The 13,553-nt window shown below is 45.2% G+C and overlaps 1 protein-coding gene across 2 annotated transcripts in view; it reads right to left on the minus strand.

Annotated features, from left to right (window-relative positions):
- The window catches only part of RORA (RAR related orphan receptor A), a 416,981-nt gene that overhangs the window by 138,021 nt on the left and 265,407 nt on the right, over positions 1 to 13,553 (minus strand). The window lies entirely within an intron of this gene.

Raw genomic sequence — 13,553 nt, forward strand, 5'->3', positions numbered from 1 at the left:
TCATTGGGTGTGGTTTATACTATTACTCGCTGCGCTCGCCACGCTTCGAGCTCAGTGAATACATGTCAAGTAATCCGTGTACGCTCGCCACGCTTCGGGGTCCGTGGCTCACAGCACTCACCACACTATATAAAATCGACTCCATGCCGTAGTGGATAGTGGGGGTATGAACAGGTAATAAATCGCATCGCACATCGAATCGCATGCCAATCGCATGAAAATCGAATGCAATTTACTGGCGCCGTGAAACTACACAAGTACCAAATATATTAATGACTGAACTTCTTTTCACCCCCTTCCAACTATACTGGTAGGTAACTATCTGTGATCATCAGATACTGATCAATAAGCCATTTATTAAGAACACTTTGTACTGTATATCCATCTCACATAGAATAGTGGCAATCTGTGAACAGACACTGGGTCAGATGCACTACGGGGGTTATTCAGGTTTATTCGCAAGGCTGCGAATTCGCTGTCACGTCTGGAGTAGCACCAGCTGGAGAATATCGTAAGCTGGGTGCCTTGGCGGTTGCATCCACAACAGAATAGAGTAAACAATAAGAGTAAAATATAATGGGTTTAATAAAGATATTGCAGACAGTAATAATGATGATATAAACGGTATATGGCAGGTATGCAAATATAAAGTCAATTGTCCAGTAAGTTATTGCAATAGATGATGAAGCTTGGTACTTGAAGAATATTGTAATATAATTGAAGAGTGGAATTTGAATGTAAGCTGAAGTTAAATACTTGAGGGTTGTAGAAGGAATTGAAGATTGGATGGATTGAAGAACAGATGAAGATAGTATTGTAGATTGGAAGATTGGATGAATGATTGAAGATGAGAGGTTGGATGATTGGTTGGAGATTGGATGGTTGGTTGAAGATTGAAGGATTAAATGGTTAGTTGATGATTAGAGAATTGGATGATTGGAGGATTGGATGGTTGGACGATTGGAAAATTGGGTGCTTGGTTTGAAGATTGGAGGATTGGATGGTTGCTTGAAGATTGAAGAATTGGATGATTGGAGAAATGAATGATTGCTTGAAGAACGAAGGATTGGATGATTGGAGGATTGGATGATTGTTTAAAGATTGGAGGGTTGAGTGGTTGGTTGAAGATTGAAGAATTAGATGATTGAGGATTGGATGGTTGCTTGAAGAAGGGAGGATTAGATGATTGGAGGATTGAATGGTTAATTGAAGATTGGAGAATTGGCTGATTGGAGGCTTGGATGGTTATTTGAAGAATAATGATAACTGAATGAGACCATGGCTGCTGCCAGAGGTAACGGTGGAAGTAACCGTCGGGAAGGTGAAACCCCTTAGAGAGCCTAACCTTGCATGGTCCACATTGGCGGTAAGCAGAGTCCGATGGTACATGAAGCAGTAAACGGCCAGCAGGATCTCTTCAGGGAGAAGCTCGGATTGTAGTGAAGACTACAGAGCCAGGAGGGAGCGAGTAAGCTCAGGAGCGTAGCGAGTGCTACAGAGCCAGATGAGAGCAATGATGCTGCGGGGTGGATATTTGTAGTGAACACTGATGTGGCATCTATAGAACTCACTGTTATTTATACTATTTACAGAAGATATTAGTGTAGTATACATAATATGAATACAATTCTATATCAGCATACCTCCCAACTTTGAAGAGGGGCGCTTGCGTGCATTGAAGTCGTGCCCAAAATTTTTAGGGGTGTGGCCAACCAAAAAGGGGGTGATGTCTATACTTGCAGCACTCCAGCAAGGCCATGCCCCATTTTCGATGGGGGCTATGGGGGCATAAAAAGATGCTGTGCGCTTGAGCACATTGTCTACTCATGGGTGACAGGGGAGACTCCCAACTGCCACCCACCGTGGGACATAGCCAGCCCCTGGCGGGAGGAAGGAACGTCCCCAAAAAATTAGACGTTCCCACAGAAAGCAGGACAGTTGGGAGCAGCGGCGGTTCTTACCTCTGTGAAGAAACATAGAATTTGACAGCAGATAAGAACCACTTGGCCCATCTAGTCTGAAGGGGGGCTGCCACGTTTTGCAGTATAATCCTTGGTACTGCGCATACGCATAATCCATTTATATGGGCTGCCGCCACAGCAGCCAACAGAGGCATCCCCGAGGGAGGGAACACCTCCCATTGGGACTGCCTTGGGTGACTGGCAGGTCAGACTTCCAATAGGAAGTTACTGCCAGCCACAGTGAAGCCAGTGCAGTCTCACAGACTGCATCTGACTTCATACAGTGGCGCATTTTACCTAGGGGGCTGCAGCCCTGCAGCCCACAGTTAAAAACCGCCACTGGTTGGAAGGTATGTATCAGTCACACTAATTAATATCTATCTAGTAAACATGTGATGTACTTTGCTAATTATAAGGTAAAACTGCACACAAAATCCAACCTTATCTTAGTCACACTTGATAGTATTGTAGAACTCTATAAGGCCGCTGAGTGTAAACACCATTACAAAAAAAATGGCTTTAGTAAGAGAATGACAGGAAGTGGTCACAAACAGTATCTTGAACCATAAAAGCTAGTAATCATCACCACAGCTAATGTGCAACCCATGGGTAGGCTAGGTGTAACCCACTCTGCAGACATGACTTTTCTCACAACACTGCTATGTATACACTGACAAAGTGCTCTAGCTAACAAGGACAGCAAAAGGAACTAAGCAGCACAGATGAGTGTATCTCATGCAATGGGCAGGATGTACTGTATTAAAATACATCACTGCCCCTCGCCACGCGATGCTAGCACATATGTATTAAAATATGCGGCTAGCATCGCAATGTGTTGAAGGACCCCCCCCCCCTGCGATACCTGTGATGTGGTGTGCGGGGGGTCTCCGCCACATCCCGGCTCATCGCGGCTGTCCCCGGCACCTCCTCCTCCCACCTGCAGCCAGAAGTACTGTGACATATGCTAGGGGGAGGAGGAGTTTCACGGAGGACAGGGAGGGGGGTAGGAGTCTACAGCGGGACACAGGAGGGTATAGAAGCCCCTAGAATTTGGGTGGCGATACCCTGCCCAGCGATGACGCGGCAGCCGGGTTTTAATGCATATGAAAATGCGGTAAACTCCCCGAAAACGGGTTTTACCGCATTTTTTGCCCACTGTATTTTAGCAGTTTGTTGAGGGAAGTCATTGGGGGAAATTTACTAAGATGGGAGTTCTATTTCACATGGGATATTGCTGTGGGCAACCAATCAGATACTATCTACTATCTTCTAGAACAGTGGTTCTCAACCTCGGTCCTCAGAACCCCCCAACAGTGCACGTTTTCCAGGTCACCCGGATGGTGCACAGGTGCACTCATTATTAACCAACACATTTTAAAAGATCACAGGTGGAGCTAATGAATTTACCTGTGATTCTATGTGGAGACCTGGAAAACATGCACTGTTGCGGGGTCCTGAGGATCGAGGTTGAGAGCCACTTTTCTAGAAGGTGCTAAATAAATAAAAAGTATATTTAGCTCCAGGCTCCAGTACTCATTATACTACCATTTGTGAACATATGTACAGGGCCTAATGCGATTGGGCCACACCCCCAACATTTTTAGTGGGGTTTGAGAAAACAGTCTAAAGTCAAGGGGGGATTGTTGATATTGTCTCCCCCCACCCCCTCAGCAGCAGCAGCACAAACCTACAGCATGTGCTGTGCTGACAGCAGGGGCTCAGCATGAGCCCTCACGCTGTAAGTGAGACGCTCATGCTGAGTCTGCTGTCAGCACAGCACATGCTGTAGGTGTGTGCTTCTGCTGCTGCCCCGGAGAGATGGAGGAGGAAGGAGAGGGGGGGGGTTGGATTAGGGCCCCGCCGGGCCCCTCCAGCAGCATTTGACCTGCTTTACTATTATTATTTATGGTACTTCTGTACTTTCACGGCGCCAGCATGGCGCCGCGCGTCAAAGTCCCCTTGCGGGGCTCGCTTCGCTCGCCCACGCTGCGGGCTCGGTGGCTCGCTACGCTCGCCACGCTAATTAAAATCAACTCCATGCCAACATGGATAGTGGAGGTATGAACTATCCATGTTGGCATGGCGTTAACTTAGTTTATTTTACTTAGTTAGTGGCGAGCGTAACCCGGAAGTATGCGCGGCGCCATGCTGGCGCCGTGAAAGTAAAGAAGTACCTTATTTTTTTTAATAGCATATGAAAGCAAGTAATATGATGAAATGGGTATGGTGACACTGTGGGGTGAATTTACTAAGATGGGAATTCTATTTCACAGGGGATGTTGCTATGGGCAACCAATCAGAAACTAAAGTCTTATTTATTTAGCACCTTCAAGAAGATTACAGATATTATCTGATTGGTTGCCCATAGCAACATCCCATGTGAGATAGAACTTCCATTATAGTAACTTTTTGGTCATTGTGTCATAAACTCCTATAGCGGTGATAAGATTATTAATGACATTTTAGATCAGGGTTTACATGCGGTCAGAGGAGGAGGCAGGGTTAAAGTGTCATATCGGGTTATTTTACATCCTAGTATTTTGACATTTTAGCGTCAAAACTAAATAAATATAAATATAAGCATTCCTTTCAAACAAACAGAAACTGTACATAAATTGTAGATTACTTTCTAGCAACAACCCCAGAACAGGATATCCTGGCTGAAATGATCCAATTACATCAGATTACACTGAAGTAGAAATAAATTCCCTCCAGTTCAATCCGTAGTAGCCTACCCTCCTGCATTCTGCAGGAGACTCCCTGAAATAACAGTAATCTCCCTCTCTCCCTCATTAGTCTAGCAATCTCCCTCATTTCACCTAGCCCACATGACACTGTTACATTTTGGGGAAGAATAAGAGATAGATACATTTACATTGAATCATCAGCACCATTTCCCAGCCCTTTACCAAGTATAGTATATCTTATTAACTGCTTTGGGGCTCATCTACATTTGGATATAAGTCATTTTAAAAGATTCCTCTCAGATGTAGCCGTACACACCCACACTTCTAGGTGCCACGTTCGCAATCTCTTTTCACAAGCTCTCCATATATGGAACTAGACACGCCCTTTGGGTGGAGCGTGACACGCCCCCTCAATAGGGGTGCTTTGCAAAATTCTATTACCAACTATAATCTCCCTGAAACTCGTTTTCAAAAGTAGGTAAGTATGGTTCAATCACAAAGAAGGTTGTTTTAGCTGCTCACTACTTTGTACATATCTTAATTCCAAATGTTTGTGTATAACACAAAGGATAAAAGATCCCCTAATACACATATCTTCATACAGTATCTCTGAGCTGCAAGTGTTGTCAGTTGTGCTGCTACAGTATAGGGAGTTTACCCGTTTGCAGTTTATTCTTGCGCAGTCTATAATTTACCTGGTCTCCGTAACCGAACACTGCACCAAAGGTGAGGTCTTCCCAATTATCAGATGAAAATGCCATTTCTATTTAACCTCTGTGTTGCCTGAAGAATTAAGAATTTCCTCAAATTGGCACAGCCGTCTGCAAGAGATCGCACTTCCTTCTCAAGGACAACCAAGGGAGAACTTGCAGCTTTATTATAGAATCATTTTTAATAAGCCTTTTTAAAGCCGCTGAGAGAAAGGGAAAGTAATTTGGCAGTTGGAAAAAGCTCCGTGAGGGATCCCAAGGCTGCCCAGTTAAGACATTTATGAAGCAATACTTTTGGGACCTTCACTGCTATTTTCCTGGGCCTCAGGGGGGAATGGAAGAGCGAAGCTTAGATTCAGAAAGTACTCTGGAGGGATCTGATTATTTCTGCTTCCTATTAGCCACACTCCATGTAAGTTGAAATTATACGGGCAGGGAATTATTACCCAGCCTATCTAGCAATGCCAAACCTAGAATGTAAGTGAAAGCCCAAAATGGCATAAAGGGGAAGAATGGAAAGACTGCTTCCCCTGCTGTGGTGCAAATAAGTCAGTGGCATATAGAAAAGTCCCACTTCAAAAGATAGACACAAAGAAGCTCTTTATTGCAGTGATATGTATCGTTGCTATGAATGGATGACAATACAGCAGACAAGTCTTCTTATCCACGGTCACAAAATGCAGTATGCAAAATGGCCATAGGTGACATCACATGCTTCCATGTATGCTAATGCACCCACATTCTGAAAAAGTGAATGGGTTTGTGAAGCAAGGTGATAGTATTTGCACAGGTAAATCAATTGCACCAGCTGACGGGAAAGCTGGACAGAGCAAGGGTATGCCTTTGAAAAGTACAAAGCTTTTCTTTCTTTTCTTTGTAATTTCCTCTGTGTCAAGACATGCCACCATATGTACTGTACCAAGGATGCACTGCACTTTGGGTACTTGTGTAGTATCACGGCGCCCATCGCATCGCAGACCATAAGGCATGCGATGGTGGCCGTAGGCCACTTTGTAGTACCGTATGGAAGCAGCGGGCGCTGCATCCCCCAAGGAGGCAGGTGAGTGTTCCCCTGTCCCCCGTTCCGCCCCCCCCCCCCCCCCCCCCCGCCTGTCCAGACCGGTTCAGAGGCAGAAGAAGCTGCACAGTGGAAGCAGCTTCTCCCATCTCTAGCCCGGTCTGGATGCGCTGCGGGGAGTAGGGGGGAGTGTAGGGAGAAGCTGGAGAGTAACGCAACCCCCCCCCCCTGCCATTGAGAAGGTAGACGGCAGGCGCATTCCCCCCCCCCCCCCCCGGGGACCGGGTCAGAGAGGAGGGTGGCGGGGGACGGGACGGGCGCCTGGGGCGCTGAAAGAGGTTACACTGGCCCTGCTTAGAGCAGGGAAGGGGAACCTTTGGCTCTCCAGCTGTTGTTGAACTACACATCCGAGCATGCCCTTTAACAGTTTTAGAATGGCTAAATAGCAAAACTGGAGCAGTGCATGCTGGGATGTGTAGTTCAACAACAGCTGGAGGGACGAAGGTTCCCCACCACTGTCTTAGAGGATCCTCAGCTGCCACCTGCATTAAGTAAAACAACGGTGTCTTCCTCATTGACATCCCTAATTTTGTGATCTTATTCTTATCTAGCACTATACATACAGATAGGGGTAGATGCTCAATTAGTTCAGTAATATTACTCAGGTGCATGAGGGAGAGGTTAATACTGAGTAAGTAAACAAGACATTTTTTCCCTCAGCACACTGAGTAGTATTAGTAAATGATCTTGAACACTACATGATAATAGAATTCAAAGATATTGGTTACATATGCTCCCCCTACTGAACATGCTGAATTACACCTAGTCGGCCACAAGTGGAGATATGACAAGTATGATCACCCATAATTGAATTTGCTTGATTTTAAAATCAATAGACTGAATCAGACCTGATAGCGAGGCTGCAATTTTTGCAGATGGGCAAAACCATGCTGCACTGCAGGTGGGGCAGATGTAAAATGTGCAGAGAGAGTTAGATTTGGGTGGAGTGTGTTCAAATTTAAATCTAAATTTCAGTGTAATAATAAAGCAGCCAGTATTTGCCCTGCACAGAAACAAAGGGCCTTATTCTAGTTACTGACAAAATCCTTCTTAGATCGACAAAACCATGTGCAGTGCAGGGGGGCAGATGTAACATGTGCAGAGAGAATTAGATTTGGGTGAGTTATTTTGTTTCTGTGCAGGGTAAATACTGGCTGCTTTATTTTTACACTGCAATATAGATCTCACTTTGAAGTAAAACCCCACCCAAATCTAATTCTCTCTGCACATGTTGCATCTGCCCCACCTGCAGTGCACATGCTTTTGCCCATCTAAGAAGGATTTTGTCAGAAAGAGTGAACTAGAATAAGGTCCAAACTAACTTGTCCAATTCTAACTCTCTCTGAACATGTTACATCTGCCCCACCTGCAGTGCAGCATGGTTTTATCCATATGTAAAAATTGCAGCCTTGCTATTAGGTCTGAATCAGGCCCCATGTGTGAAGAACAAGTCAGTTGAACTCTGCAATAAGGCATATGTTAAACTCTGCACCATCCCCATTATGATTGGTCTGCAGCTGACACCTCATTGATCTGCATATTTGCCCCCTCTCCTGGAATTCCCCAAAATCCTCCTAAATCCTTGGAAAGATGGCAACAGTCCTGCATCCTGTTCAAGTCTCCTGTGAGTTGGGAGCTGCTGCTGACGACGACGCAGTTTGCTATGAATTGCAGATGCTAGTGATAGTAATGGTTAAGGTGCCCATACAAGGTCCGTTAAACGGATCCGTTTGGGTCTTAATTAGCATGCATCGTATCGGATCGCATGCCTAGTGCATGCCTAGTGCATGCAATGCGATCCGATACGATGTTTAGCTAGTACAAAAAGTATGTGCAGCACATACTTTTTGTACCGTACTATGTGATGCGCGGGAGCGCGCATCGCATAGTACAAAACGGACGGTCCGGGAACGGACCGTCTATGGGTACCTTTAGACTTATATAAAAATGCAGATTGTTAATTATAATGATGTTACACATGCTTACTGTTATTGAAAAGGACACAAGGTAGAACTCTGTCTGTGTGGTCACCCTGAGATGTCCAAATTATGCTCAAAGGCTCCTTAACATGGCAGACAAACAATAAATAACACATATTAAAAACGATGCACAACCATTAGAAATGGACTAGTCATTCAAATACAAAGTATGGTACTTATGTAGTATCTGGGCGTCCGATTTTGTGATTGTATGCCTTCCCTTAAGGCATACAATCAGATGCGATGCGATGCGATTCGATGCGATTTTGCATAGGATTCAATGTTAAGAAGGTCCTGTTCATTTCCCCACTATCCAAGTGGGCATAGAGTTGATTTTATATAGCGTGGCGAGCGCAGCGAGCCACCGAGCCCGAAGCGTGGCGAGCGGACCCATATTTCTTAAAAAGTATTCTGTGTCCCCTCGCGGGGCTCGCTACGCTCGCCACGCTTCGGGCTCGGTGGCTCGCTACGCTCGCCACAGGTTTATATCCAACTCCATGCCCACTTGGATAGTGGGGAAAGGAAAAGGACCCCTTTTTCCCATTGAATTCTATGTTAAAATGGACTCAGACCATTTTAACATTGAATCCTATGGAAAAATCTTGACCATCGCATCGCATACGATTTGGTCGCATGCGATGCGATGCGATCCGATTTCTAAATCGGACACCCAGATACTACATAAGTACCCAAAGTACATATGGGATTGGATATAAAGAAGTTAAGTAAACTCAGTGTGACGGTTACACTACTTATATCATTGTCAGTAAAACATTAAAAAAGTTAGTGTTCTGCACAAATTCAATGGAGAATAGTTTCATGCCCACTGTGTACATGGCGTGATAATGCAATTAGATGATTCAATTAGCAACAATGTTATGCAATGCTGAGCAACACACAGATCCTCCTATTACTATATAGCTCTAACCCACGTATACACAAAGGCAATTATGGTACACATTATATGGGTAGTCAGAGAAGTAACTTAAACCCACTGAAAACATGTACACACATTCAAAATGGACTAGTCATTAGTTTAAATGTATATAAATGAATTAAGTAAATTTAGTGTGATGGTTACACTGTTCTTTGTCACTGTGGCCTTTATTCAGATCTGATCGCAGTACAAATTTGTTCTCAAATGGGCAAAACCATGTGCACTGCAGGTGGGGCAGACGTAACGTGCAGAGATAATTACATTTGGGTGGGGTGTGTTGAAACTGAAGTCTAAATTGCAGTGTAAAATGAAAGCATCCAGTATTTACCCTGCACAGAAAGAAAATAACTCACCCAAATCAACTATCTCTATACATGTCAAATCTGCCCCACCTGCAGTGCACATGGTTTTGCCCATTTTGAGAACAAATTTGCACTGCGATCAGATCTGAATAAGGGTCTATATAACATTAAAGAAAGCAAAGATACAGTAGGGGGATGAAGCTAATATAATATGCTTTTATACAAGTGTTCAGCAGCTCCGTGCATAAAAAACGCTTTCCTCTGTGGATACCAACCAATTCATTACATACACTTATATGACAGTACTACAGCATTGCACTAGAATAAATCAGCACCTCGGGCCCAGATGGAAATAACAAAACTGGTCCAGGTCTTCTGCTTGCACTCACTGAGAGACATTTATAAAACGTGGTGCACATATTACTGCAAACATCTTTATGTAATGCCTGTCAACCAGATATTTCCTTTTCTATACTGTTCTAACAAATGCCAGTTTACATTTTATTATTTGCTATAGGTTAAAGCTGCTGCTGCTTTTTTTCTGTTCTTTATAGCTGTACCCTATTGTTCATAAATGCCCCTCACAGTATGAGCTGCACTCTGCTGAATGCAATGCTGCGGAAGGGTCCTGAGGGGAACATAAAATACTTTCTTACATTACAAATTACATAGCTTTAATATACCACAAATACACATATATATATATATATATATATATATATATACATACATACATACATACATACATACCCTCCAACATGGCCCATTCCATTAGGTACAAAAACCTCTGTTCCTGGACTTCCCTGCCAGTGGCAGTTGCAGAGGTGAGGCTGCAGCACAGTCCAATATTAAAAAAGGGGAGCCACACCTACTGCTACCCCAAACATCACTGTCCTGGACTCACTGGCAGTTGATGTGACCCCCCTCTTTGAATTTTGGTCTGTGCTGGAGTCCAACCTCTGTAACTGCCACTGGCAGGGAAGTCCAGGAACAGAGCATTTTGTACCTAATGGAATGGGTCATGTTGGAGGGTATATATATATATATATATACATATATATATATATATATATATATATACACACATATATATATATATATATATATATATATATATATACCACAAAACACTAATAATGATGTGATTTAGGTCAAAACAAACGACTGTGGGGCAGATGTATTAAGCCTGGAGATGAGATAAAATTGATGGTGATAACGCACCACCCAGTCAGCTCCTAACTGTTAAGTTACAGACTGGCTTTAAAAATGACAGTTGTGAGCTGGTTGGCTGGTGCATTATCACCTTTGATTTAAAAAAACAAACTAAAAAAATGTCACTTTAATTCTTCATTATATAATAATATAGTTTAGAAACGGCAATATTATACGACTGTCAAGCATAAGGCAGAAACAGTGCTGCAAAGAGAGTGAACACTATTTATGGGTTGGACATTATCAGAAGCATTGGGACCCTGTTAAAACAATGGGCCATCACTGAGTGAAGTGAGTGGATGCCTTAGAACATGGGTGTCAAACTCAAGGCCCGCGGGCCGAATGCGGCCCGCCGGACCTCCTCAAGTGGCCCCCTGCCTCTGCCCACACCCCCCCCTCGCCGCTGCCCATCCGCCCCCGCTGCCCGCCCCCCCGCGCCTCTCCGTCCTTGCACACAGAATGTTCAGTGTCTGACAGGAAGCACAGCTCTGCGACTTCCTGGTGACGTGCAGAGCTGCTCTTCCTGTCAGACGCTGAACATTCTGTGCGCAGGTAAAGGCAGCAGTAACTGTGGGGTGGGTGGGCAACCCCTTGGCAATGAGCTGGAACCCCTGGCAACGGACATTAACACCCCCTGGCAACGAGCAAGAACCCATGAAAACGGACATTAACCCCTGGGCAACGAGCTGAAACCCCTGGCAACGGACATTAACCCCTTGGCAACGAGCTGGAACCCCTGGTAATGGACATTAACCCCATGGCAATTAGCAAGAACCCCTGGCAACAGACATTAACCCCCCCCTTGGCAACGAGCAAGAACCCCTGAAAATGTACATTAACCCCTTGGCAACGAGCTGGAATCCCTGGCAACAGACATTAACCCCTGGCAGCCACCACCAGCAAAAAGAAAAATCGTGCAGGAGACAGTTTGAAGAGCAGCTCTCCCTCTCCCCGTCCTGGTTGGACACAGGTAGGCAGCCTACTACTCACCATGATACTTGTAGTAGTACACATTCGGAAAGGGGACGTGGTAACGCCCTTTTTGCCCATGGCCACTCCCATTTGTTCATGGCCACGCCCCCTTTCTGAATGTGTACCGGCCCTTTGCGGGTGACCAATCTGCTGATGCGGCCCCCGATGAATTTGAGTTTGACACCCCTGCCTTAGAAGATATTAGGGTACATCTTGTGCAATAGTCAGATATTAATGTCACATATTGCAGTCTGACAACAAGGTTCATTTAGTAACCTAGGCAACAAAATAAAAGTACTCACACTTGGCAAGCAGGTGTTGGTTTAGCTGGACCCAGGTCACAGTGGCAGAATGCAGCAGGCCAAGCAGAAATACCGGTACTTATATGTTAGTTGGGCGCCCACTATAGTTAGTACTCTCATACTCCCACTATCCATGTCCGCGTGGAGTTGATTTTATATAGTGTGGCGAGTGCAGCGAGCCACCGAGCCCGAAGCGTGGCGAGCATAGCGAGCCCCGCGCGGGGACACGGAAAACTAAGCAAATAGCTTAGTGGGCACCCAACTAACATATAAGTACCGAAATACCAAATAGCTCATGGGCTGTACAATTACCTCATTATGGCCCTTATTCTGATCGGTGCGGCCAGAGCCGATTATGCGGCCAGGACCGTGCGTGCGAAACCCCGCCTTCCATACGGATCGCCAACTCCGTCCGTATGCGGTAAGAAGCTGGCCGAACGGACCGCACGTGTATTTTTCACGGAATACGCCTCCTCCATCTAAGGGAACCTCCCCCATCATTCGATGGTCGCAGACCATCGAATGCAGGACCGAGTGCTCCACCAGCACCCGCAACCTCAGACCACACGGACATTTTTCCGTGCAAAAGCAGGGATCTGGGCGGGCAGCTGACATCCGGCGATGTCATATGTCCGCCCCCTACACGTGCGTCACGGCCGCATTACCATACGTACGCCCAGCGTTTTCATGGGAACTCTCATAAAACGCGGGGCGTATGCATATGGTAATGAGCCCAAATAGCCCTTCACGCCTCTCTCCACCCCCTGTTCGGAGTGTTCACATATCATGCGGGATTTGGCCGTACACCCCGCTTGCACATGCGCAGAGACGCCTCTGCACATGCGCAGACACAAAACATCGGCGGGGCGAACGCACGCGGATATTACCGCACCGATCAGAATAAGGGCCAATGTACTGCTGTCACTAGTTTGTGCCGAAGAAGCTTTAAGTTACCCTATAAACTCTAACATTGCTGCTTGAGGATAAACAAGCTACACTGTTTGTCCATACATCCTACCCATCCCTGTATAATGTGTCCTGTATACGTATTGCACACCCATGTATGCTGAGCTGCACTTAACCAAATGACTGTGGTAAAACTGGGGTAACTGGTAAAAAATATATATAGTTTTTGCAAACTTTAATGTTTTAATGTCTTGCGTGCCCCCAAGCCACCCCCCCAAGTGTCGGTGAGAGGACAAGGTCTCCCATCATTATTGATAATGTACTGACATTTGTTCATATTAAACTACATGGAATCCTGCTAAGCTCGGATTCATTCGCTGCGTTCTGATTGGTTTGCTCAAATAACAGTTACAACAACATTCAAATGTTGATGTTTTCTGGAAGCTGTCCGAATGTGTTCCCCATCAGTAGCAAGGAGTCAATGTTATCCATTCATCGATGATTATC

The sequence above is a fragment of the Crinia signifera genome, chromosome 4 (assembly GCF_055691185.1).
Source record: "Crinia signifera chromosome 4, ASM5569118v1, whole genome shotgun sequence".
NCBI classification, from domain to species: domain Eukaryota; kingdom Metazoa; phylum Chordata; class Amphibia; order Anura; family Myobatrachidae; genus Crinia; species Crinia signifera.